Below are 25,717 nucleotides of genomic sequence, written 5' to 3' on the forward strand. Positions count from 1 at the left end.
CGTCGTCGATAACGGGAACTAACGAGAGCTAATCTATCAAGGACGCCCGACAGTGAAATTCTGACCTTGAACAGGCAGCACCGTTACGCGTTGAAAGCTGGAAAGCCAGTCGAATAATCAAACGCCAGATTAGGCAGGTTTATTCGTTTTTTTTTCAGTACAAGAAACTTCCTCCTACCTTCTGGCTCAGCCAGAATCAAATTTACATAACAATTTTGCTGTATTGTTACGAGTGTCTGGAATTTTTTGTGTAAATAATTGAATAGGTGGAAGTAAAGGGACAGACACGAATAAGCGTTCGGAGGCTTCAAGGCTTGTGTGATTAATGGGTTCGTTAGCAGTCGAGCCATTTCGATGGAAATTGTGTTTACTTAAACATTGATTATACTACTTCCTAGGCATTGATGTTCCACTGTCAAGTGGGCATTAGAGGCGACAGCTTCCTAAGTATTTAGATACTGAACCTAGGGCAACACTCGTCTTCGAAAATAGTGTTCGAATAGTTATCGAAGCGGGAGATTTATTGATTAGTTTCTAGAAATCTGCCGATGCAACGGACAAATCTTTTAACCCTAAAGAACACATTTTGTGGCTGGGTTATCTGTTGGTGAGTTGGTCTAGCGTTCTATAGGGGAAAGCAACTCAACATTAGCTGGACTTTAAACAAACGATTTACTGCGGAACATATAAATTGCTCTTGAAAAGTAACTTCGGGGGGAGTATAAATTAAATTTTTGACGCACGTGGTCTGCTCTAACTTTAGGAAATTTTCCTAACTGTTCCAATTCAATCAAATATTGAGGTTGTACGCAGTTTTCACCCACTATGCAGTCACCAACCCTTCATTAATTAAAACTACATCTCTGTCGCGACCTTTGTATGTCACTTACAATCTAAAACGCGACGAGCGTCGTTATTGGATTACAGCATGCTCTACATTCAATCGAAATACTTCAAAATGTGCCCCACTCCTTTCAAATGCAAAATATTTCCACGAAGCTTCTGCATCGTATCTCTTGGTTCATTAACCCTTTATACAACTCCATTATTATTTGGGAAACATCTCAAAAGCAGGTGCAGTGTTCATCGAATAATCATTTCATTCCAATATTCAATATATTGATCGTGATCTCAAGAACAAGGTCAAAATTTCATCCCTCTTCATCCTCTAACGCTCCAGCTTCGTAAGCTGGCAGAAAGCGGAGTCATGATACAGTAAAAAAATACAGAACCCGCGAGTCTACGTTTTTCAAGAGATGCTTCTACAGGAATGACAAGCGCGACACGGATCCCGCGGACGCTTGGGAGACAAGTGCGCGATCCCACCCCCTGATTTCGACGCGCACCGAATCTGACCCTGGATTGTATCCCATTACCGCCGGAATCGGTCATCACTGACCCTCCCTCCATCTTCGGGTGCGCTCCGTCTCCCCAGTCGGCCGCGATGCGCGTCGATCTCCTCGAGGCGGCCCCGGGGAGGGAGTTACGGATTAGAAGCGGAATCAGGAAGAGAGAGCGTTGCACCGCTCGAGAGGGTACACTGTACCAGTGAACCCGGTGTACGCTCGTCGCGGAGTGGAGGTGAGCGTCCCCACCCCCGGCCGGCCGAGAACAGGGGGAGCGAGAGAGCTGTCCCGCGCAGAGGGAGAAAGCTGAAGCGAAGAGAGGGGCGCGCAGTAGCGGCGGAAAAGGGACAGAGCCAAAGGAGCCGGGGGAGAGAGCGTGGAGGAAAGAAAACAACGCGAGTGGAAGAGGTTTCCACCCCTTTTCGCCTCGCTCTTCCTCACACCGCCCCACAGTGGGGAAATTTTGCGATTTTATGGCCAACACCACAAAAATGAGAATTTTGAATTCGACAAAATTAATGCAAGTGCCGATTGAAGAACTATATCCATTTTCGTGCTCAAAACCTGAAAACGCATTTTTAATATATAAAATTCGGCACTTTTACGTTCGGATATATGAGAAAATAAATTAGCCGAAAAACAGCACTTACAAAAATTACGAATGGTAAAGATTTTTTTTATTATTTACAGTCAGAGCATGCCTCTGCTACAGTTCAGCAGGACATAGAAGAAGGGTTATCGCTTCTGGTGACAAGCTCTTTAATTTTTTATCGGGAAGTTTTCTTAAATTACTAATTATTGGATTTGACGATAATAGGAGCCAATTGAAAACATCCTACATAGTTTTTCCCTTGAGCATTTTCGAGAAAAATTTTGCTGGTACTTTTTAATATCCTTATTCCGTGCTTCTTGAGCTTCCTCCGAAAGCAGTCCAATTTGAAGGACAGAATTTTCGATTATGCGAGGACCATGAATTAAAATTTTGTGTACAGTAGTAGGCATCATGTACCAAGGATATAATGCAACAAATAATTTTGCCGTTTCTACAGCATATATTTAAAAGTTTTTATCATCTACTGCGTAACCACTTGATATTACTTGTCTAGAAAAATCTGGATTAATTCTTTGCGATCATTCTAACCTCGCATGAACATAAATATTTAAGAGTCTACACGAGCTTTGTATTAAAACATTTAACAGTAAAATTGGAGGCATTTGATGCTCATATTAGTTCTTCAAATGCAATTTGCATTTATTTTGTCGAATTCGAAAATATATTTTTGTGGTTTTGGCCATAAAATCGCAAAATTTCCCCAGTGTGCGCCCTCCGCGAGAGTGGGGTTCTCGCTGTCTCCCCACCCGTGTCCGTCGATCCTCCCTCCCACTCTAACCCTTTTAACGCTCGCCCCTCTGGCCCGTGAAAACGCGTCGCTGAAACGTCGTTACGCTTCCAACTGACGTAGCCGTTGTCGTCGTCGTCCTCGCTACGTCGACGTGCCCGACTCCGAGCGCGAGGTAGGGAGGCGAGCGACGCTGGTGGGGCGAAAGATCGCGAGGTGGGGGCAGGCGACGGAGTAGGGGAGGCGGTCGGCGTGGTGGGGGCAGGGGAGCGAGCTACTGGTGGGGAGAAGGCGGCCGGGTGGGGAGTAAACGCAAACGGAGGAGAGCTCGACGACGGCAAGGAGAGGTCATTGACCCGAGCGGCAGGCTGCCGGCTGCTAGAGAGCTACGTCGCTCGCGCGCGCTACCCTGGCCTCTCCTCGTCTGTTCCGCGTTTGTTCGTAACCTCGTGTGTGCTGTGCCCGCGACAGAGAGAGATACCCCGTACACTTCTCTATCTCCTCTCGCAAACCGTCCTCTATCTCCGTCCACCCTGTTCGTCCCTCTCCCTCGCTCCCACGATCGTTCACTGCCACCTTCTTCCCCAACCTCTCCCTCTCTCCTTCTCTGTCTCTCTCTCTCTCCGACCGTTTCTGCATCTCTTTCCCTGCCTCTCCGATTCTCCGTGTCCCTATAACCGCGTGCCTTCTCTCTTCGCGACTGTTCGTCGTCGCGATTCCGGCAGGGCGCAACGCGAGAAACAGTGTGAGAGAGAGAGAGAGAGAGAGAGAGAGAGAGAGAGAGAGAGAAAGAGCGAGGAAGGGGGTGAGAGAGACCGAGAGGGGTGTCAGGGAGGGAGAACGAGAGACAGAGTGCGTGTGTTTCCCTACGACGTTGCGTTACAACGAGAGATCCCGCTGACTGCGGAGAGCGCGTGTTCCGCGTTACGAGTTACCGCTCCAACTCCGTTTTCTTCTTCCCTTCTGTTCTCTCTCTCTCTCTCTCTCTCTCTCTCTCACTCTCTCTCTCTCGCTCTCTATTTGTTCTTTCATTTCCACGCGTGTGTACCCCCGCGCACCAGCGTCGAACAGCAGCACCGCCGACGACACGGTCCGCCCCCGTGGCGTTCGCCTCGCTTTCGTCCGCGAGACTCCTGCCCGTGGCACGTTTTCGGCGCGCGTTTCGCCAGATCGGTTCTCGTCCCTCGTTCGCCTCCCGAAGAATTCTCTCCCTCGTTAGTGCTGCTGTACCCTCCGTCCCCGTCGCCACGACGGTGCTCCCTCCCTCTCTCCACGACCGCGTCTCTTTCTCTCGCTCCCTCTGAATCCCTGCTTCCGTCTTCGTCAGTCTCACTCCCTCTCTCTCTTTCTCTCACGCGCACACATACACACACGTATACACACACAGCGTCTCTCTCTCTCTCTCTCTCTCTCTCTCTCTCTCTCTCCCCGCGTGTCTTTTTCCCCGGCTTTTCTGACCGCGCGCGTCCGTTCCCTTCTCCACGAGGGAGGAGAGACGTCTGTCGCGCTTCGAGGCTCCACGCGTGCACGCGCGCGGAGAGTCGGCTTATCGCGGACGAGCGTGCCGAACGCTTTCTACCCGAGTGTGCCTCTCTGCATCCTCCTACGCCGGTCGTCGGTCGCTCCTACTGCCGCGTCGTGTGGTGCCCAAAGCGGTACGGTTCATCGACGGTGCGAAACGGGTCGCCGGTGTGTCACGTCGGTTACGCGGTGCTCCTCGGCTGCTTCGCGGACAGCGGTCCCCGGCTGACGCTGGCCGCCCACGTAAACGCGATTGTGTGCCGGTCGTTCGGTCACCACGACCCCCGTCCCGGTCCGTACGCACGGTTGTCCCGCACGTGAACCCCGTGTGCCGATGCTGGTCCCCACCTCCGTGACGTCTCGCTGTGACAGCCGGCAAGGATTACTCGATACTGAAGGAGACGCGCGAGCAGAAGCAGAAGAAGAAGAAGAGGAGTAGGAAAGAAGAAGCGAAGGAAGAGGAAGAGGAGAGAGGAAGAGAGGGGATCGGCGGAGGTGGAGAAGGAGGAAGAACGGAAAGGAACAGGAGTAGGAGGTGGAGGAGGAAGAAGAGAGCCGCGAGTGCGACGACCGGGCCACAATAGTGTACGCCGTTTGTTGTTTCGTTGGCCGGTTTTCGGTCCGCGTTAACGGCCGAGGAAAACGGAACGTCACCGCGAGAGAAATAAGGGGAACCGGGAATAGAATCGTGTGGAGGGGGCCAATCGAGTATTAGCGAGAGTTTACGCGAGTGCTACGTAACCAAAGTGTGTGCTGTTCTCCCGCTGCTTGTTCACAGCCCCGATGTAATAATACGTTCACGCAAAAGAGAGAAGAAAGGAGAGGAGAAGAGAGAGAGAGAGAGAGAGAGAGAGAGAGAGAGAGAAAAAGTAGCTTCCAAATAGCCTTCTGTCTGTCGGTCGTCGCGGAGATCGCGGGTGGAGGGGCCCATGCCTAGAGGAACAGTGGATGGATCAAGTGAATCTGATCACCTGTGGTGAACGCAGTAAAACCGGGAAATGGGGAAACACGCAGGCTAAAGGCGAAACGATAGTGTGGGGGGAGAGAGAGGGAGAGAGAGAGAGAGAGAGAGAGAGAGAGAGGATGGAGGGAGATGAAGTAGAAACGAGAATAACGAGATAAAGAAAGAAAGGAACGAAAGGAAAGATAAAGGAACAGGAAGAGAAATCTGTCACGTCGTGATCAGCCGGAGAGCGAGAGAGACTCCCGGATATATTCATCATGCATGCACACCCATACACGCATATTACATATATAAATAGATTGCATATACGTATGACGTTCGCCCGCGTTACGAGTTCGCCCGACGTTCTCCAGTTCCGTTCTTCACCTTTCCCTCTGTCGTTTATTTCTTTCGTCTAATCGCGTGCTTTCTTTCTCTCCCTATCGCGTCACACGCCGCCGCATCACCCACCCCGATTTCCTCGCGGTCCTCGCGCTCGCCCGCGTTCATTCCTCGCGGCACCCTAGGCCACTCTCTCTTTCGTTCGCGTTCCACGCGTCACTCGCTCCCGTCGAAGCAACAACGCACACGCTTCGCTCGTCCGCTTCTTCCCGAACGATCCTCGTACCGTTCGTGTGCACGTGCCCGGCCAACACACGCGCATTGTGTACATTATCCGCGACAGTGTATCGCCGCTCCGTCCACCCGTCTCTCTCCCACCCGGCTCTCCCGTCCGTCTCTGCCTCTCTGTGCCATACGCTTCTATCGGCGAGCGAGCGCGCTCGCGTGCACCCCCTCCTGCGGCCGTTTCTCATCCCGCCGTTCTCGCTCCAGTTGCCTCGTCGTCTGCCACCGCCGGGGAACACCCTGGTCGCCGTAGTCGCCCGACTCTCAGACCCACCAAAATTTAAGTATCGACACCCGCCTCGGTCTCGCGCCGTCCCAATTCCACGGCCGACCGTTTCCTCTCTCGCTCCTTGTCGCGGCCATGTGCTCGCGCTGAACGGGGCGACAGACAGAGAGGGGAAAACAGGGTGGAGAGGGAACGGAACACCGTGCTTGTCCTTCCCGTCTCGAGAGATCGACGAGTGTCGCGGAGAGGATCCGTCGCGACGAACGGAACGCCCGCTTGCCCGGTCAGAAATTGATAGGTGACGTTCCCGCTGTCGAGGAGTGACCCAGGATCGTGTGCACTGTGCTACGCAAGAACTCTCGACGCTTCCTCGGCTTCGTTCCCGCCGCGATACACGCGTGGTGCGCGCGATTATCGAGGATCAGACCCCTGCGATCGAAGCCAGCGATCTATCGGACCGTGACCGACACCAGATAGAGGATCTTATCGCCCTGCGAAACTCGTGCAGATTAGAAGCAACGACGATCGTTGAATATCGACGATCGGCCCGTGCACGCGGTGCCTCCGCTGGCCGACGATCCTCGAATTTATACATTCCGTGAACTCCGCCGCTCCGGGACACCGTCGTCCACCGAAAATAAACCCCGAGAGAGAGATCGTCGGGGTCAATTATCGATCCTTCCCTCGCGGCAACGAACGCGGATAGATTTCGAGCCACGGTTACGCCACTTCTCGCCTCCGGCCAGACCCGCATATCGGGGTTCCCCCATACACGCTGCTCGCGCCGCGTTGAGAATCTGTAACTGCTATCTGGCCGTACAATCCAGAACCACGGTGCCGTTATTTTTTAGGAGACGCAGCGGCTAACGTGAGCTCGATCGTCGGCGCCGGGTCCGTTTTTCACTTCGACGGATGGACAGAGGACGGTTTCGAGAGCCGCGAGGATCGGAATAGAAACGGCGGAGCACAAACGTTCACCCTGCTCGAGGAGCCGCGATCTTTTCTGATCTCGTAACACCTTTTCGGCCGGCCGCGTGTGCACGCGAGAGGACGCAGCACGCGCGCGTAATATCCGACACGCGCGTCACGGCGGAGGCCGTTTCTGACCGACGCCGGTTATAAATAAAACGCGCGTCGCGGCCGTCGCGCGCGCGGCACCGCATTACGCTCGGGCCTCCTTTCGTGCCCGTGTAACAAACGTGTCAATGAAAATAGAGACAGCCTGTCTGCTGACAGCCCGTGGAAACTGAATTCGATGCACGATCATCGGCGGCCCCCGCGCCGCTGCCCGCCGCAAACAGGGTCCCCGCTGCCTGGCCTCCATTGATTTCCGATTCCGCCGCGGGTTCATTGTTTCGTCGTGACCTAGAGAGCGGGGCAATTAAATATTTCGCCGTTCCGAGGTTGGCTATTCGAAGGTTCCTCGTTTTAGAGGCTGGCCCGGGTTCGTGGCTGCGATCGCCGGGCGAATTGCCCGCGATTAACGTGGGACCGTTTCTGGGCCCATCGGCAATTCGGGCAGACATCTTTTGGAATTTCCGTTGGCAGGGTAAGGATCGTTGCGTGGACGTTGGAGGGGTGCTTTCGTCGCGCTGTTTGGCGACTCCGAACGGTTTTCTTGGTGATTTGATTTGTCACGAAGGATCTTGAGTTTCTGGAGTGTTCTCAAGTGTTTGGATAGGTATCTTCGAGATTTATGTAGGAGACAGTGAAGATGCACTTAAAAGATTCTGATCGCTTCAACGCAATGTATGATTTCGTAGGAATTTCCGATAATTTCACTACAAAGTGTTTCTGAGAAAAGTTAGATTTTAAAACTCAGAAAATTTATATGGCACGTGCTTATTTTGCTTATTGGCCAATCCAGCAGTGTTTGTAGGGTGTTTAATAGGGTCGTTAGAATTGTTCAGGGGCATTTTGGAAGTTCTCTTTTGATAATTCGTATGGTTATTGCTTCGATAAGGGGGTCAAGATCCGACGAGTGGTCGCAATTAATAGCGTAGTGGTCCAGGAATGATCCAATATCGGCTATCAACACCTTCCGTATTGGTTAGTGAATTTATAATTTCGCTAATCACGCTCGTAATTGCGTCGAATCCGATATCGTAAACTGCTTGATTAATAGGATTTTGTAGTGCGCAAATTTCACCCGTGCAATAATTCGTTAATTCGTTGGATCGAGTAGTGTAATAGAAATATTCGACCTAGTGTGTAAACTCTAAGCAAACTCTGCAGGACGCTAAAATTCAGAGTATTCTGTCTTTTTAATCTGCTTTTAACAATCTCATGTATATTAATTTTGCCACTCAGTCTTCGCTACGTACCACATAGAAAAAATTGCAATTTATGTTACTACTTGGGTAATAATGTACATTCTTTTCAGTAATTAGACTTTAGCTATCTGAAAACCTTAATGCTTTCTCAGTGCAGATACATTAACCACTGTGAAATGTACCTAATTTCCAATCCACTTAAGTAGATTACCAGTTTCTTGAATAATCTCGATCAAACGACACACCAGACAGTACCTACGTGCTTTCTTTCCAATTTCCACGGCCGGCAGTAAACCGCCAAAGCTTCTAACGTACCGACTCTGTCTTACCATTCTCAGAGTACGGGATTTCCCTTTGAGCGTATCAAGCGAGACGACCTTTGAAATCGGCTCGCAGCTTGCTCACCTAACGGCGATTAACCGAATTGATCTCGTTATCCAGCAATAATTCGGGGCTGTCGAGCACGGTTGGCGGTCCTGCCCCGCTGAACATCGACTGTGCTCGATAACGAGTCAATTATCGATTGAACCTTATCGTAACTAATGTCCCCCTGTCGCTTCGCAAAGCTACAGAAGAAGCTCTCACGCAACTAGCTTCCACAGAAATATAAAAAAAAAACGCACCTCCCCTACGATCGATCCAGAGACAATTTAAAACGGTCCGATAGAAACGGCTCGGCAGCTCTGCCACCGCTTTCCAATCGACCAAAGATCTTACAGTAATCCGCCTGCACCGCGAGCCTCCAAAATCCGTCTGCCGTTAGCTAATTGGCTGTAACTCGACGGTGAATCGCGACCGATCTTCGACAGGGTAGGGGGTTACGATCTCGCGGTGCCTTTCGCTCGCATGACCGCGGCGAGGGTGGATTCGCGTGAGCCGCGCGCGCGAATCAGGATACAGAATTAAAGAGAGAAACGAGCAGCGACGTCCGCGGGAAATCGACGAGGCGATCCTCTGCCAAAGTAGACAGCCAGCTAGCTGCGATCCATTCCAGCCCTTGATCCGAGGGACCGGTGTCGAACGGCTCACGCTCTAGTCGCCCTCGCTAAGCGGCCCCAGGGTGGCCCCGCGGCTCCAACCCCTTTCCTCTCGTGCAGCGAACGTGACAAGGAGGGATCCTCGCGGGCCGCGGTTCCAGCGGCCGGAACGGACACCGTTACGCGCGACGGACGGCCGGCAAGCTCGACGGAGCGGACGCATGAGGGCAGGCTGGTGCGCGAGCCCGATGCTGGACTGTGATGACCGCGAACCACCGCTGCCGGAGAGTACTCGAAAGCGTCGCGACACCGTGTGTCCGCGTAGTGCACGGACCAGACTGACGAACAACTGAGAAACGGGGGTGGCGGAGAGAGAGAGAAAGGAGCTGAGCGTTGCCTCGCGTTCATGAGCGGGTTGCACGCTCCGGCGAGCCATTAACCCAGAGAGGAGAAGCATGGGGCGCAAGCCCGGGGGCGGTTAGTGCGCGTGGAACGATGGTCTGGCGTCGATTCGCGGCGCAGGAGCCTCTGTTTTCCTTGAAACAGGGATAGGAATCCAGCCGCGAGAATAGTTTACGGTGGCCGGGGCAACGGAAGGGCTCCGGCGAGGGGACTTGTGGAAAGATTCGAAGGGGGGTGGGGAGAGAGTAGCGGTATTATGCAAGGGCGGAAGTGCGAACGCCGAGGAAGTCATCCCGCCAACTGATCACCGAAACGATCGGCGGACAGCCGCGTCGGGGTAGGTGGGCGTCCGGCTCGGTGCCACCTAGAGCCGATATCCTGGAGCTCGTTAACCGGGAGCTCGCGTACGAGCAGGAAGAGCGGCTCCGAAGAGCGGTCTGTGACGTTACCGTGGGCCGTCCGCGTCACGTTAACGGTAACCCCCGTACACAACACGCACGCGACCTAGTCGGCGCAGCGGTGCGGAGCGGAGCAAGTGGAGAGCGGCTAGCGAGCGAGCGCCTCGAGGAATTTAAAAGTGAAACTGTGACGATCCACCGGCACTCCACGCGTTTCCCCCTTCTCCTATTTGCTACCGTTCCCTACTTCCTCGACGTCATCGTCGTCTTCCCTCCCACCCTCTTTCTCTCTCTTTCTTCCTCCCTCCTCCTCCTCCTCCTGCTCCTCCCTCTGTCCCCACTTCTTCACTTCACTTTTCGCTCCTCGTCGTGCTCTTCTTTTCTCTTCTCTTCGCTCGCGTCTACCTTCCGTCGTTCTGCTGTTCCTCTTCACGTGCTTCGTCGGCCCTCCCTCCTCGCCCTCCCACGCCGTCAGTCGCCGTGATCGTGACACGGAAGGGAACGCGCGTTCGCGGAGTGAAAGTGATCGACGGTTACGATTTTCCTGGCTAGCGATCCACCTCGAGGTCGCCTGGGCGACAGGTCCCCGCAGATCATCCGCGAGAATGACACGCAGGTGCGGGAGCAGCTGAAAAGCGGCCAGCGCGATAGCCCAGCCCGGTGTCGTCCAGGCTCGCACTTCCGGAACAGCCGGTGGGGGGATACAAGCTACGCGAACAGCTGGCGCTCACGTTGATGGCCGATCATCGACGAACCAAAAATGTAAGTCCCATCATACATGTATATATATATATATATACACCTATTTATTTGGATACGCGCGCACGTAGCATATGCGGCCACGCCGATCCACGTTCGATCTTGGGCATTCCGCCGCTTGGATCCTCCGTCACCCTTAGCGCGCGATGACCGGACGGGGTGGACAATGCCCGGGATCGGTGGATGATTAGATAGTGCGCTCTTCGCGGATTCTCTCACGTTCCGAGGGGTATTTTAGGAATTAGTGTATCGGTATTCGATATGCTGGTATTAGTTAGGGCGGCAATGAATATTCGAATAATCTAAGTATTCGGATACCAGAGAATTCAAATTTCAGATTCGAATATTCTAATACCAGAGAATTTATATTTGCGATTCGAATACCAGAGAATTTAAATTTGCGATTCGAGTACCAGAGAATTTAAACTTGAGGTTCGATTACCAGAGAATTCGCATTTGAGATTTTGAGATTCGAATATTCGAATAACTAGAGAATTCATATTTGAGATTTTGAGATTCGAATGTTTGAATTCCAGGGAATTCAAATTTGAGATTTTGAGTTGCGAATATGCGAATATCTGAGAATTCGCATTTCAGATTCGAATATTCGAATATCTGAGAATTCGCATTTCAGATTCGAATATTCGAATATCAGAGAATTCAAATTTGAGATTTTCAGATTCGAATATTCGAATACCAGAGAATTCAAATTTGAGATTTTCAGATTCGAATATTCGAATACCAGAGAATTCAAATTTAAGATTCGAATATTCGAATAATTACAGCTCTACTATTAGTCTGCTGTGGGAGTCCCTTCAGGTTTTATGAACTTATGATTTTAGAATAGTAATGGGTTATCGTAAGGGAGGTTATGTAAGAAACTGAAACGCCTTATGCAATGTTCTCGCATCCTCCGGCGATTTCCATGAACCGCTACCGCCTGCGTTTGCCGCCATTTCGGAGACCGGTGACGAAGAAAGTGGTGTCTTTACGCTTGCGTTATGCAAGGGGTAGTTTGTATCTCTTAGGGAAGTACAAACACGTTGGTGATGTAGGATTTTCAAGTGCAGAAAGTCAGGGTTCAGAGTCCGAGAGCTTTGCGTTACGATTACCAGTCGGAAGGGCCATTCTTAGAAGTTCGTAACTCTTCGCGAAACTTTGCTCGAGATCCCCTTCCGTTGCTGCAGCCGTAACACTTAGCTAATTCCCCACCCCTGCCGAAGTCGCTTGCTACCGCGACTAATGAAATGATCTTCAACACCTCGGGTGACAAAAAGTCGAGCCGATGATCGTAAAGGGTTGACGATCCCGGGAAATTTCGTTCGTCCGCGTAACGACATCGTTATCCAAGACCGATGAGGGAAAGGTGGGGAAAAAGCGGCCGCGATCCTAATGTACCGTTGCGGGCCGCGGAAAAGTGCAGAAAGGAACTTCACTCTCGCGATAGAAAGGAAAGGAAGCGGGTAGAAACGAGCTCTAGGCGGCTCGCTCGTACCGTTGGATCGAGTTTCACTTCTTCACTGACTCTTTCCACCGACTCGTTTTCGCGTCCTCGAGAAGAAAGCGTTTCCCTTCCCGTGGAAAGGGAATCTGCGACCTCTTCCCGGCCAAATGATCGCCGACTGGCGAGTTAAACGTCTCCGAACCTCTCGTTCTTCCACTTCTGTCGCCCCTCTTCGCGCCATCTTGTCCCTGGACGTGCTTGCCAATTCTTTCCCTAATTACTAATGGCCCGCCATTCGCAATTATTCGGATCACCTTCCCCCGATTTCGAGCCGCGATTAGATCCGAAGAATCGCCGAAGCGACCGTCCAGTGATCTTGACAGTGGGTGCCGCGAGTCACAACAGTTGCGCGTGGAACGGAAACGCTGGATATAGGAATTCGAGAATCTGCAACTCGCAGGAGGGAGGAACGTGATTCCGGTCGATTTCGACGGATCTCCACCGAGCCCGATGCGCCGTAACAAAAGCGAGTGGACTTGACCGGATTGGGTGGTAAAATATGTACTTGGCCGAGATTCTTAAATAAAACGCCGCAGACGCACTCGACGTTCATCTGGTTACGTTTCAATGCGGCTCGTTTCGTCTCGAAAGAGCGACACACGGGTGTAAAGAATTGGGACGCTCATCAGCGTTTATTCATTTCCGAGCACCGCCGCCGGATTTAGAGGGCTAAACGACCTGCAACGAGCATTTCTCTGTGACCCTTTTTGGGGTAAATCGCGTTGAACTGTAACCTTGGTGAATCTTAATAAACGCACCTTTGATAGCTCTATTACTGTCTTCCATTTAATGAGCTGCTCTGTGACAAATTAGCGTTGGGACATTTTTGCCAACTTTAGTCGTCAATTATTTGCACCGGGTTCATTGTTACATAAAACATTGTAATATTAAACATCCCCACATCTGTCTTCTTCACTTCTCAAAAAGAGAAGACATCGCGTTACCCTCTCCTTCGGAACGATTTCTAACTAACTGAAAATTCAACTTTCGAAGTGTTATCACTCCTTCGCCCCCTCAAGTAGCGTGTCTAATTCCATCCAACTGCTTTAGAAATTGGAAAAGGTTCCAATTACAACCACCTTCCATGCTCGACGACCACTGAGACGTTCCCGCCGGTGGAACTGTTCGTAATGCGGTTCTATCATTCATTCACACTCCAGGGGAGGATAGAGAGCCCCGTCGTTAGGGCGAGGGTGAAAAAAAGGTCGCGTTGGATTCCATGGGGAAGCTTGCGTATCGACTGGAACGTTCGCTGCGGCGGAAGGGTGAGGGCTGGTTAATTTTGTATCGACGAGCGCCTACGCGCCGTGTATGCCTGCCCCGCAGAAATGCCCGCGCGCGTATGTAGGTTAATCCACGCTCGATGGGAATCGACCTGCGGAGGAATCGCGGCACGGGTCAGGTTAACGAATGGGGTAGGTTAGGAGCGTGCCAATCTCGGCGCACGTGGCGCTACGTGTACCTGCACACATTTCTCGCGGCGACTTTCGCGACTTTTCTCCGCCCTTTTGACAGCACATCGACCAGGGAAATGGCCACGCTCTAATGGGTGAACAGGCGAGGGGGTGTTGGGACTTTTTAGTGGGATGCTCGATGCCTGCTGGTGGGAGGGAAGAGTTCTTTAGCGGGGATGCAAGTACTCTTTCTTGTGGCTGAAGAGATGGAAGAATATTGGATGCTGAAAGGAGGGTGAATAGTTCGGGTGTTTTTGTAGGAGAAGGTAAACTGAGGAGGTGATACTGATTTAAAGGGAGCTACGCGATTCTTTGTGGGTGGAGTGGATGATGTTTGAAGTCGAGAGCCTGTGGTATGTAGTTATACCGTGGGGTTTGATTAGTTATGGATTAACTAGTTCAGTGTTTTCCAACCTTTCATGCTTCACGCACCCTTTGGAAATGGGTATATAACTGGCGTACCCCTTGTATAGATATATAAAGCTATAGTTGTAGTATAACAATGGGAATAAAATAAAAGTACATTAAATTTTGTATTCATAAATTACATATATTGAATTAGTTGGATTACGGTGAATACTGGAAAGTCGCGGCTATCGGTGACTATTTGGTTGTCGAAGGATTATATTTGCCAAAATATTTGGACGATATTTGCCAAAGGTTAGAGAACTTAATCTCTGATTTTCGATCGAGTAGAATGATAAATGGGAGGTTCTATTAAAATGGAACTAAAATCAAATGAAAATTATTCACGTTTCTGACAAATGTCAAGAACTTGACGTATCTACTTAGTCTCGAGGAATAATAGGAATAATTCTCTAATAGAATCGAATTAGGTAGATTAAATTATTTCGTCACTAAAAAGTATCCCGCTGCTTTTGACATTTCAACCAATTTTAACTGAACTGTGACTATAGCAGCGGACATGCTAATTAAATGCTAAAGTACTGCGGATCAGAAATACTGCTTTTTCGATGGAAAAATCGGAGCTATAAAAGAAACCCATCTCTCAAACAAAGAATTGTATCTGAACTATAAAAATGAATTACAACCCCCCCAAAAAAAGCACTTTAATAAAAAATCTAGGAAAATTACCAGGTAATTAAAAATATCAAAAATCCTTGACACAAACCATAAAAATCCTACCAAAGAAAAGATGAATAACCCTACAATGATTTACATTTAATTTCACAATTCCCTGAATCGATGCCACTTCGCGTCTTTCGACGAACCCGCGCAAGAAGGATGGCAGACTTACGCGACGTTAGCCGAAAGCGCCTACAGTGCCGCTATCGGGTGTTGCAACGTTTACAAGCCATTAATACACGGTGTTTGAAGAAACGCTACACCCCGTACAACGCCTCGATTCGGTCGAACATTCCTCGCTATCGTTGGAAAGTGTTTCGCCCGCTGAACGGCTCGTTTGTGAATGTACAGCAAGGCCCATTTATCTCGCTTCCGGTCTCACCGCGCACCCAAGTACACAAAACCCGCTCGGCAGACGCATCCCGTATATCTTACCATAATTTTCCGTCCGACCGCGGGATCGACTACCGTTACTTCCACGCACAATATAACGACAATAACTCGAGCACAACGGGGCGCTTCAGGCGACGATGAAAAAGAAAAGGGAAACTACTCGGTTCGAATGATAATGACCCCATCGAAGAAGGCCAGCCGCGGAGCGTTATCGAGGATGCTAGCTAGCGGTATTTGTGTCGGGGCAGCCGTGAATCCGTGCACCGCGGCTGAAAAATCTAAAGACGAATGTTAGGAAAAGGAACGTGGATTAAACCATTCAGAGGTGTGTCGCTCGCGTGTCTTGTAATTAGATTGAGAAGAAACCCGGGGATAGATTAGGTTCGCGTTCGGTGGGCACCTATGGGGCTGCTGGAACATGAGATTCTTAGAATTGTGAAATTCAGCATCGTATTCTTGATACCTATGTGGAGATGAATATTAATAGCTGAAATAGAATTGGTGGTATAGTGTTTCGATTATTAGTATGTACTTCTATTATTTTCTATTATTTCTATTATTAATAAGTTGCGCTGGAAAACACTTGATCTTACGAGTTGAATGGAGTATCAAATATCACAGATTTAACTTCAAATTAGGTCCCATATATTAACCTTTAGAGAGCCGGGAATTGTTTCATTGAAATTGTAAATTGTATTTACTTAAAATGGCCGGCAAAGTATCCAAATTCTTAGGTGGCCACTGTAGTGGCCAGCTCGGCCTTCTAAAGGTTAATTAAGAACACCTATATTACCTCTTTTTCTACGAACCGCATAAATAAATCAAATGATACACGTCGTTTGAAGAGGACTGAAATTTTCTTCTGTTAAAAGAAACGCGTGATTGTGTTTCACGGACATTCAGAAATCCCCACAGGAAGCTTCAGCTTTCTCCGCGTTTCCAAATACCCCTCTGTCTTCGCCAAATTCTCGCGCTAAAGCTTCCTCTTCCTGGCACCTTGTTTCTTTCCGCGTTTGCAACACCGACCCCGGAAACAACAGTCACGCGTATCACGGGCTAATGAATACGCTCGGTTTTTACCGTGCTCCGTGCGACCGGTACGATTCATCGGGGCGCGTCGGTAGAAAACTGTTCAAAATTCCCGGGCGTGACTGATCTCCGCAGCACCGCACTCAAGGCCCGCGACTTCCTCGCGCTCCATTGTCGCCGCGGCGATTAAGTGTCGACGTGCGTCGCCTTCATTCATTACCCAGCGGAATCAATTCCCACCGCCCCTGAAACGCCACACTGGCAAACGTTTTTCCACCCTTCCGCCTCGCCGTTCTCTGTTTTCACGCGCCGCGGTACGCAGCGCCCACTCTTGTAATGATTCATACGCGTGTCAACGATACTTCCTACGGCACGAACCGTTCAATACCTGTCCAAAGCCCTGATTTACAATCTCATTGTACCTGTCGCGGATGTTCGCTGCTCGGTGCAAGCTGTTCCGGAAGTTGGTTCATCGGGTATCTTCGAGTCGCGTATTTCATCGCGCAGGAAAATGGGGCCCGCGGTGGCAAGATCGGTATTTCAAAGAACTTTGCTTCTTTCAGGGGGCGTTTTTAAATTATGTAAGGGTAGTGTGGACGTTTGCTTACCCCCTCCCTCTCCCAGTGTAAGAATTTGTAAGATTTTATGTTACAACCCCTCGCATCTTTCCCCTACCTTATGTAATATTTTTTACATCGCATTTTCTTTTAGTTATTAAATTCTTTTAAAGGTTTATATAATTCATTTAACACGAGTTTTGAAGAGATATTGTATGTCCACTTTGAAAATTTTCGAGAAAAGCAGGCTTAAGCGTACGAGGAACAAAAATTTCATTTCTGACAAATTTATGAAGTACTTAGATATAAATGTGATTTTCATACAGCATAAAGAAACAGTCGAGAACTATTTGCTGCATATAAAAACTCAAATTTCACAAAAAAGAGCATAAAATATTTGCTCACTAAGTCACCGCTATCATACTTATTTTGTAAATTATAAATACACCTTATAACATGCAGCAATCACTATCCTGTTAACTTATTTTTCATGTTCGAATTAAACACTCCTTTAGCACAGCTTATTAGCCAACATTTATTTTTGTAATCTATATATTTCCTGTACAAGTAATCCAGGGTCTTAGTGAAGTATTTTATTTTCAACTTCATTTAGAATAACCAGATGCTATCGATACTTTATCTGCACACTTATGTCAAGAGCACGACATTGAACTATGTAATCTTGGTAATTTTAAAATACTTCATGCTAAAACTAGCTTCGTAAAAAAAAATTAGATTGCTGAGTTTTAGAAGCAAATGACAAAGTAAACGAATTCAACACGTACAGCTGCAATCTACTTCTCTGATGAGTATTTAAAACCTCCATGGAGAATCTGAAATTCCCGTTGAACCTATCACCAGACTTCTCCCTAAGGACACAAGCCACTGCCAAAATGACCACGATGCCAAATACAGCGTACGTACTAAACGCAGTGTTACTTAATACGTATTAGCACCAATCTACAATCCCCGCCACGCTGATTCGACTGGAGGCCGAAACGAAAGACGTCGAAGCCAATCGATCGATACAACGACCGTGCAGCGGATGACTGTCGAGAATAGAACATCCATAGCCGCGACGTTTGCACGGTTATCGAAATAAGTAATGACGATTCTTCGTGCTCGTAGCTTATCAGATACGAGGCGACCGCGTCGCAGCCGGTCGATCCGACCGTTTCGCGTCGCGTTTCACAATCCTTTCAACAGGGGAACAGCTAGCCCTCTGATCGCAGGGAAACTAACAGACCCCCGGTCATAAAAACCACCGCGTACACACGCCGGCCGGCGCGACTCATCTTTGCGCCGAATAAAACCGACGCGTCTCGATTTCATTTTCGCGTCGGACGGCTCGCCGTGTCCCTAGGCCCGTTCTATGGAAAAGACCCGTCGCGGTCGCCCCTCGAGTTGCCCGTGCGCGTTTCCGCGGTTTTTGGGACCCAGCGTGATGGGCGGGCCGCGCGCTAGGGAAGATCGAAAGCCAGGGAGAAGAAGCTCGGCGAAAGAGACGGGAGATCGAAACAGATCGAGCGAGGAGGACGCGCTCACGTGATAGAGAGACAGAGAGAGAGAGGGAGGGGGAGAGAGAAGGAGAGAGAGAAAGAGAGAGTGAGACTCAGCGTTGAGCGGGGCAGGAGAGGCAGAAAGAGAAGGACAAGGCGCGATGTGTACGGTAGCGGGGCGCTACTCGTAGTATCGGTGTGTGTCGTGCTGGAGGCCGACTGAGGTCGACGACCTGACGCTCGGCGCTAACCGGCAGCGCTCGTGCGCTGTCGGCACTAGGTCAGTGATGGAGTCACTGGCCGCCCCGAGCGTCGAGGCAATGACACCGAGCACGCCGTTGCTGCCACCGAACGAACCCCCACCCCGTCCTTCGCCCCACCCTTCGCCAAGCTGCGAGCTCGCGCTACGCGCTCTCCATCCCTTCCTCAACCCTCGTTCGCGACCCCCTCCACGCGCGCGCACACGTACACACACCGCTGCGCGGTCAACGCCGCGAACAGCGCCCCCGCACTGACAGCGCCCGCGACGCGCTATCATCCTCCGATCGAGAGCGCGCATATGTAATCGGCTTTGCTTGCACGGCCACGCCATTGCCTTCGTGGCTCGCGCCAGCCGGCGAAAACGGAGCAGGCTCTCGCGTCATCTTCGACAGCGACGCGAGGTTTTACTCGGGCAGAAATTCGGGGGAATGGCAAGCTGGTTTTTGGGAACCCTTTCAATCATTCCTGGGGGTGAGATGGTTTTTTCAGGGGTGGATCTGCCTAAGTTGACTCTTTAATCGCTATTTCAAAAGTGTGAGACTGATGTACAGTGGCGGACGAAAGAAGTTTGCAATTTTTAAGATCGTATAAGTTCTTTAGAATTTGTCCAAACGATATGAGGTTTTTTTTGTGGAGCTAGGAGGATTAGTTAAGTACGCTTCAGCGTTCTTGTTTTAGAAAATCAAACATTTTCTTCTAATATATGTTGTGGATTATGAGAAAAAATCGATATTTTACATTTCAAAATAATAAGATACAACGTAGGTATACAGTGGTGGACGAATGAAAGTTTGCGACTTTTAAAATCGCATAACTTTTTTAGAATAGGTCCAAATGACATGTTTTTTTTTTGAAAAGGTAGAAGAATTAGTTTTCTAAGTGACGTGTTTCGTCGTTTTAAAAAATTGCAATCGGTCGGAATAGCAAAAAAAAAATAGTAAATGTCGTTTACCTACGTTATATCTTGTTATTTTGAAATGGAAAATATCGATTTTCTTTCATAATCCACAGTATAATCCACAGTATGAAGAGAATGTTTGATTTTCTAAAACAAGAACGCTGAAGCGTACTTAACCATCAGGAAAACTCTGGATGGTTGCTAAGAAAAGTTAAATACCTACAAGCAGGCGGTAGAATTTTACGCACTTTTCAAATGAGTGTTGCACCGGTGCAACAATGAGAGTTAAAGGGTTAAGATATTTGGGGAATTTTTGTGGAAAATAGTGTTAGTAATAGTATGTGCTTTTTTATATAAGTTTGATGAAACGCGTTAGGTATGAGTTTCAATTGAGAAATGTCACTGATTTTCTTCTGCTGAAGTGATTCAAAAACTTTGTGCCTAAATAGAAAAGCAAACTGGATTTTATGCTTTAAATAAATTTTTATATTCACCTAATGAATCTTATTGTATCCGCATTGAAAATATTTATATCCGTTCAACTCGGCTGTCCCTAAGATTAAATCCTAAGTGCGCTACGGTGTGAAAGCATAAGGACACTTTGGGATTTGTAATTGTATGATAGGAGATAAGATGTTTCTTTCGCTTCACTTTAATGCCACCCACACGATTGCTCTTTTATCAAGCACCGTTTACTTCGAACGGTATGAAGATACGTCGGCTACAAGGTCACCATTATTGCTACAATTAATTTTAATTGCCGTTTCGGGTGAACGGGTCGCTGTCGCCAGATAAAACCTTCTAACGGAATGTGTTTTAATGACACGCTTCCCGACACGTTTTATTCTGGGACTTGATTTAAGTATCATGCCGGCGCTGCGAAAGGAACGTGGCAAACGAATTTTTCCATAGTAGCTGCGAGCTTCTTGCTGAAACGAATAGATTCCCGAGAAGATTGTTTCCAATGTCGATATATTCCATGTAAATTCTACGAATCTATTACGAAGAAATAATATCCCAAAATCTATTTGCGAGACTTGGTGTTATCAGAATTTATCCAGTCACAATAGAATACCAGAGTTTATTTGTAATATTCAGGCTTGAAAGCAATTTCCATTTACTGTGCCTCTAAATGTTATTGAATATCCCTTCGTACCAGCTTCGAAATTAAATTTAGAAAATATCGCGCGCTGAAAGAAGCATATTTGGAGATGTCAAAACAATTCTAAGAGCTTCAAGCTGAATGAACACAAAATGCAAAAGATATTAATCAAATTTGTCATTGCAAAAAAGGTTTCCTATTATAAATCAAAGATAAAAAGCTTATTAATTCCAAGTGATCCATTCCGCCCAACTACTACCGCGTTTCATCAGTTATTATTCAACGTCTAATTAAAAACAGTTAACTTTGACCAAACTGTTTGCACAGAAATTTCAAAAGCTTGCCAATCTGCAAACAAAAAGCTTCCCTCCACCGGTTTTCCGGCAGCAAAAAAAGAAAGAGCGCGCAATTGACGAGTAGGAGAGCTTGTTATCTCGCGGGGAGTGCGAGTTAAACGCGTTTCATATAATTCCCTGATTAAACGATAAATCGCGCTGCCGTGGGACGCGTGCCCGAAAAGAATCGGGCCGCTCGCAATTAATTCAATTCGGTACGTCGCAATTGCACGGCGATACTTCACCGTGGCGTTGTGAAACTCGTGCAGACTGAATATCAGAAGCGCCGTTGGCCAATAGGTCGTGTAAGATGAAATGTAGATGAAGCTTGCGACACCGGGAAGAGTTCGAAACATTGATGAAGAGAATCATGGCGAAGCTGGATATCTAACAATAGACCCAAATCAACGACTCCTGGCAGGCAAGATGAATCTGTTCGACTTCTACGATCGTGCTTCCTCCAACGATTTTTCACCGAGCAGTGTCTTTTAATCAACGGGTCTTTTGGAGGATATTTTCTGAAACGATTTCAGATTCAGTAGGAAAATTCTAGGAATCCTATGCGCAGGGGCATGATTCTTAAAATCTTCACGCGAATTTTGTGCAGTTGCTTTTATAATTATTTTTCATTATTGAGTCAATAGCTGGCGACATTCGATGCTTATTTCCACTTAGTACTATTATGTTTACTGTTCAGTGTTTTATTGCGCATGAGTGTACAGTTTGTAATTCTTACATATTTATTATATTTTTAAGTTAAATAAGAACCACGCGTGTTATTTATATCCCTCGCAAATTTATACGCAGTTATTTATAGTATACTTACAGTTTGAGATGTAAAAACGGTCTAGGTAATCCCATTAAGGGTGCACTGAACATGGACGTTCCACCCGCAAAGATCAGAATAATATTCCGAGGTGGAGAATCCTGTGTTACAGTGACTTCGTGCTATCAAAGGGTTCGCACCCTTCAATTTCTAATTGTATTGCTCGCAGCAAACCACGCTGAAAGCACTGAAACCTTGTATCTCCCAATTACTCCCATCACACGGAGCCACGAGTGTTTCATTCATACGTACAAGAATGCTGAAATTTTCCAAGGACCGGCAAGCTGGACCAATTCACCCCCTAATGATCGAACGTGCCGCTTACAAATTACAATTGGACACGATCGAACGCGCCTCATTCATTACCACGGCGACTCTCTCGTCGCGTGATCCCCGCCACGTGAATAATTACCAGGTCCAGAGCTCCCAAAGGCTGCGATGGAAATTCGGGGGTATGCGCGTCGCGCGCTCCCTCCGCGGCACTCTTTTTTTTTTAAGCTTTTAGGACCTCCCGCGTGTAAAAACACTTTCGTCGGGCTTTCTACCCCATGGTGTTCCGCGGCCCCTTCGCCCCCAGCCGTCCTCGGCACCGTCCTCCGCGGGGATTGCCTGCAGGAATGCACGAAACCGTCGTCGTCCCTATCCGTCTTCGAGAACCCTTCAAGAACTTCACCCTCTGCGAACAAGGCGTCGATATGGCGCGCTCACGGCCTATCGAGGCGCACGGAATGCATACGACCGGTCCGCGCGCGACTCCCCCGCTGGAAATCCGCTCGAAGGGTAATTGAAAGTCGAAAGGAGAATCGGGACCAGATTTTCGGGTGGACAGTCTCAGAATCGCGAAGATGGATCACTTACGGATTTCTATTTGCTTGGAGATCAGTCGGCGAGATTTCACGACGACCCAGGTGGGAAATTGATTTCGAGGAGACGCAAAAGTCGTGGAGCTTGGGGGCGGGGGAAATTTTTGTTCGATGATATTGTCTTTGGAGGGATTTGGAAGACGCGCAACTTGGAGTTGGAGACTTTTGCATTTTTAGCGGAGCAGGGTTTGGAAAATACACCTTTGGTTAAAATATCGGGGGGATCGACGTGGAACCACCCCAAAACTGTGCATAGTAGACAAAGTATAAACATAGTTACTGTCAATACAGAGCATTCGGTATGTTCTGCAAAGATCGACTTGAAATCTGATTAACAGTTAAACGTGGTAAACTAGTTTGTCTTTAGGAACGTGTTAAGTAGATAGTACCTATCTAAATTCTGTAAATAGCTGTGTGCTGTATTTTTATAGCATCTACGCTTGGAGTAATCATGTGCAAGCAGAGTTGGGCATTAGTTGAATTAAAGATTATTCGTTATTCTCGAATAACTTCGTTTTATTCGAATTTTTTATTCCAAGATTATTCGAACAGAAGGGAACATATCGAAGTAATATTCACCGATTTTGATGCGACTTTGGTAGAAAGTAGTTCTTACAGAAATATTTGGCACGTACTTCTTTTATCGGCTGACATTCATGTTGAAGGGTTGAAACCAGCCCTCAAAGTTGAGGGTGAGGAACATATTTGGTCGAATGTCTTGGAAAGTACCAGAGCTAGGAGAACGGTGTAAGTGCAAAAATTGGGTATTTTCTAATATGGAAACAACTGTGCTAACAAATTTAAAAAAAATCCGTTTGTTTAAATAATACATTAAGAAACAACCATATTGTATTAATTTGTTTGCTACTAGATCTATTTAACTTCAGCTATTTTTTTTCTACTGCAAGTACTCACGCAACTAGCAAGATTCTATCGGTAATCTTAATACCATCATCCCTAAATCCTCGTAGGAGATCGGAGCCAGGTTCGGTTCGCGCTTCCCCCTCCCCGCGATGAATTCGGAGCATTGTTAGGCCCGCATTGAAATTCAGAATCGCGAAAATTCGGCTCTCGGCATGAGACCTCACGCGGCTTCACATGAATGTTGCAGTAGCCGCGATCGTGCATTATGCATGCTGGATAATTCGTGACTTTTGATTACGTCGTGTCATCAGCGCTTTATCGGTGCCTCCATTGTCTTCCTCCCATAGCCCGTGTGCCCGCAGACGATTTATACGTCCCGTGTCTCTCCTTCTCCCATTCGGCCCCCTTGCTCCTTCCATCTTCCTTCTGCCATTCGTCCTTTCGATGAGTCCGTCTCCGTTCTAGTAATTACGAACTTGAAAAGCACTCTGGACGCGATGCAACGAGGCGAGTTGCACTCGCAGGCCCGTATCGAGTGCACCTGGGAAATTCATTTTCTTTGCCCCGCTGCAACGGGGAACCTTAGGAATTATAATTCGAGGATCTGTGAAATTGGAATCGATCAATTATCGACTTTCAACCATACGTGGAACGGATCGGTATTTTTTCTACTTTCGAAGTTTATCCTTCTCTGGCTCACTCATTTCTGGACTGAATCTTCGACTCTATCCAGGGTTCACATAAACACATACATTAACACCACCTTCGTGTGTGACATAATTGCATTACGAACTGGAAATAATTATTGCGTCACTCGAATAAATACGTTGTCAGTTACAATTCTCTTATTATTAGTAACGTCGACCGAGGCGAGTTGGAGCACTTCGTGTATGATGGTAAAATAATAATAGTTAAACATTAAGAAACTAGTTCTGTATTATATATTTGTAACCAGTACCTCTTTGCCTTGGACATTAAAAATAAAAAACAAAACCAAACTTAAAACTCTTTCTTCTGCAAATAAAAAACCGAAAGGGAGAAATATCCGATTCGCCCCAACACTTAACCCCAGGAATCTCTGGAGAAACTACAAAAAATATTAAAAATATTGAAACATTATAAAAAAAATATTATTGCAACAATTCGTACCTCACTATTTTGGCCGAAATAAGTTAGACACGAATCATTTTATAGAAATGCTGCGTAAATTCAGTTATAAACGTACAAACAGAACGAAATTCATTTAAAACCGATTCCACACACAGATTTACCCCCGTCCAGCCTCTTGAAATCCTATTTAAATTCAAACTCCACCGTAACAGACACTAAATTAGTAAAACCCCATCAGTTATCCGGGCGATCGTGTTACCCCATAGATGATTCGACAGTCGCGAATAATATTCCTCCCCTTGATAACCCCTTACACCAAGGCGAGGGGCGGTATCGATTTTCACCCTTCGTTTATCGAACAGTCACCCTTTTACCGCACGAGCCATTAGGCACGGCACACGTAAGTTCGTTAGAAAAAAAAAACGTCGCGGAGGGAACAGGAGGAGTGGAAAACAGCGTGTCACTTTTCCCGGTTTCAATAACGCGCCGATCCCACTTTCACCCTCGGGGGATCCCACGGAAGGGAACGGCAAAAGGGAAAACAGGGTGCCCGCGGTGCATGGGGCACCATGACGATCCAGCGTGCGTCATACGGGATGCGAAATAACCTTGGGCTAGCGGTACCGTGAGTAACTGTAGCGGGGTCTGCGGTCGGATTATCGCGTGATCCGTTCGAGAGCTGGAGTTCTTTGAACCGGCATTTTCGAAACGCATTTGCTTGGGAACGGTGGTTCTTTCTGCTGGCAGAAATGAGTGGACAGTAAATGGAACTTTCAGGGATGAGAATTGTATTAAAGCTCATTAGGCTGCTGTTAAATCTTTGTCTCCTTGCGAGCAGCGGGCTGGAACGAATTTTTGCAAATAATACCAGCTCACTGTGTTGCAATACCGCGATCTTTATATTCTAGTGATATCGCCATTTTTATCAGTTACTCCTTCACGAAAAATTGTTCCTTAAAAGTCGATTAGACGTTCGTAGACACGAGAGGAAAGCTTCTTTGATAATTTTTAAATCTTCAAATTCCAATTCGACCATTTCGCAATCCGCCTGCATCGAGAATAATGCCACTGCCATTTCTGGCAGAAATATTCCTCACAGCTTCCTGAACCGTCAGACATTCAAT

General features: G+C 48.0%; 1 protein-coding gene across 2 annotated transcripts in view; it reads left to right on the top strand.

Annotated features, from left to right (window-relative positions):
• The first annotated feature begins 9,924 nt into the window (after positions 1–9,924).
• Positions 9,925–25,717, top strand: part of Hr4 (nuclear hormone receptor 4) — a 185,004-nt gene continuing 169,211 nt past the window's right edge. For both annotated transcript variants that reach the window (XM_076819113.1, XM_076819115.1), the window contains exon 1: positions 9,925–10,815. The gene's annotated coding sequence lies outside the window, so the exon portion shown is untranslated. The remainder of the gene's footprint in view (positions 10,816–25,717) is intronic.

The sequence above is a fragment of the Andrena cerasifolii genome, chromosome 8, assembly GCF_050908995.1.
Source record: "Andrena cerasifolii isolate SP2316 chromosome 8, iyAndCera1_principal, whole genome shotgun sequence".
NCBI lineage: Eukaryota > Metazoa > Arthropoda > Insecta > Hymenoptera > Andrenidae > Andrena > Andrena cerasifolii.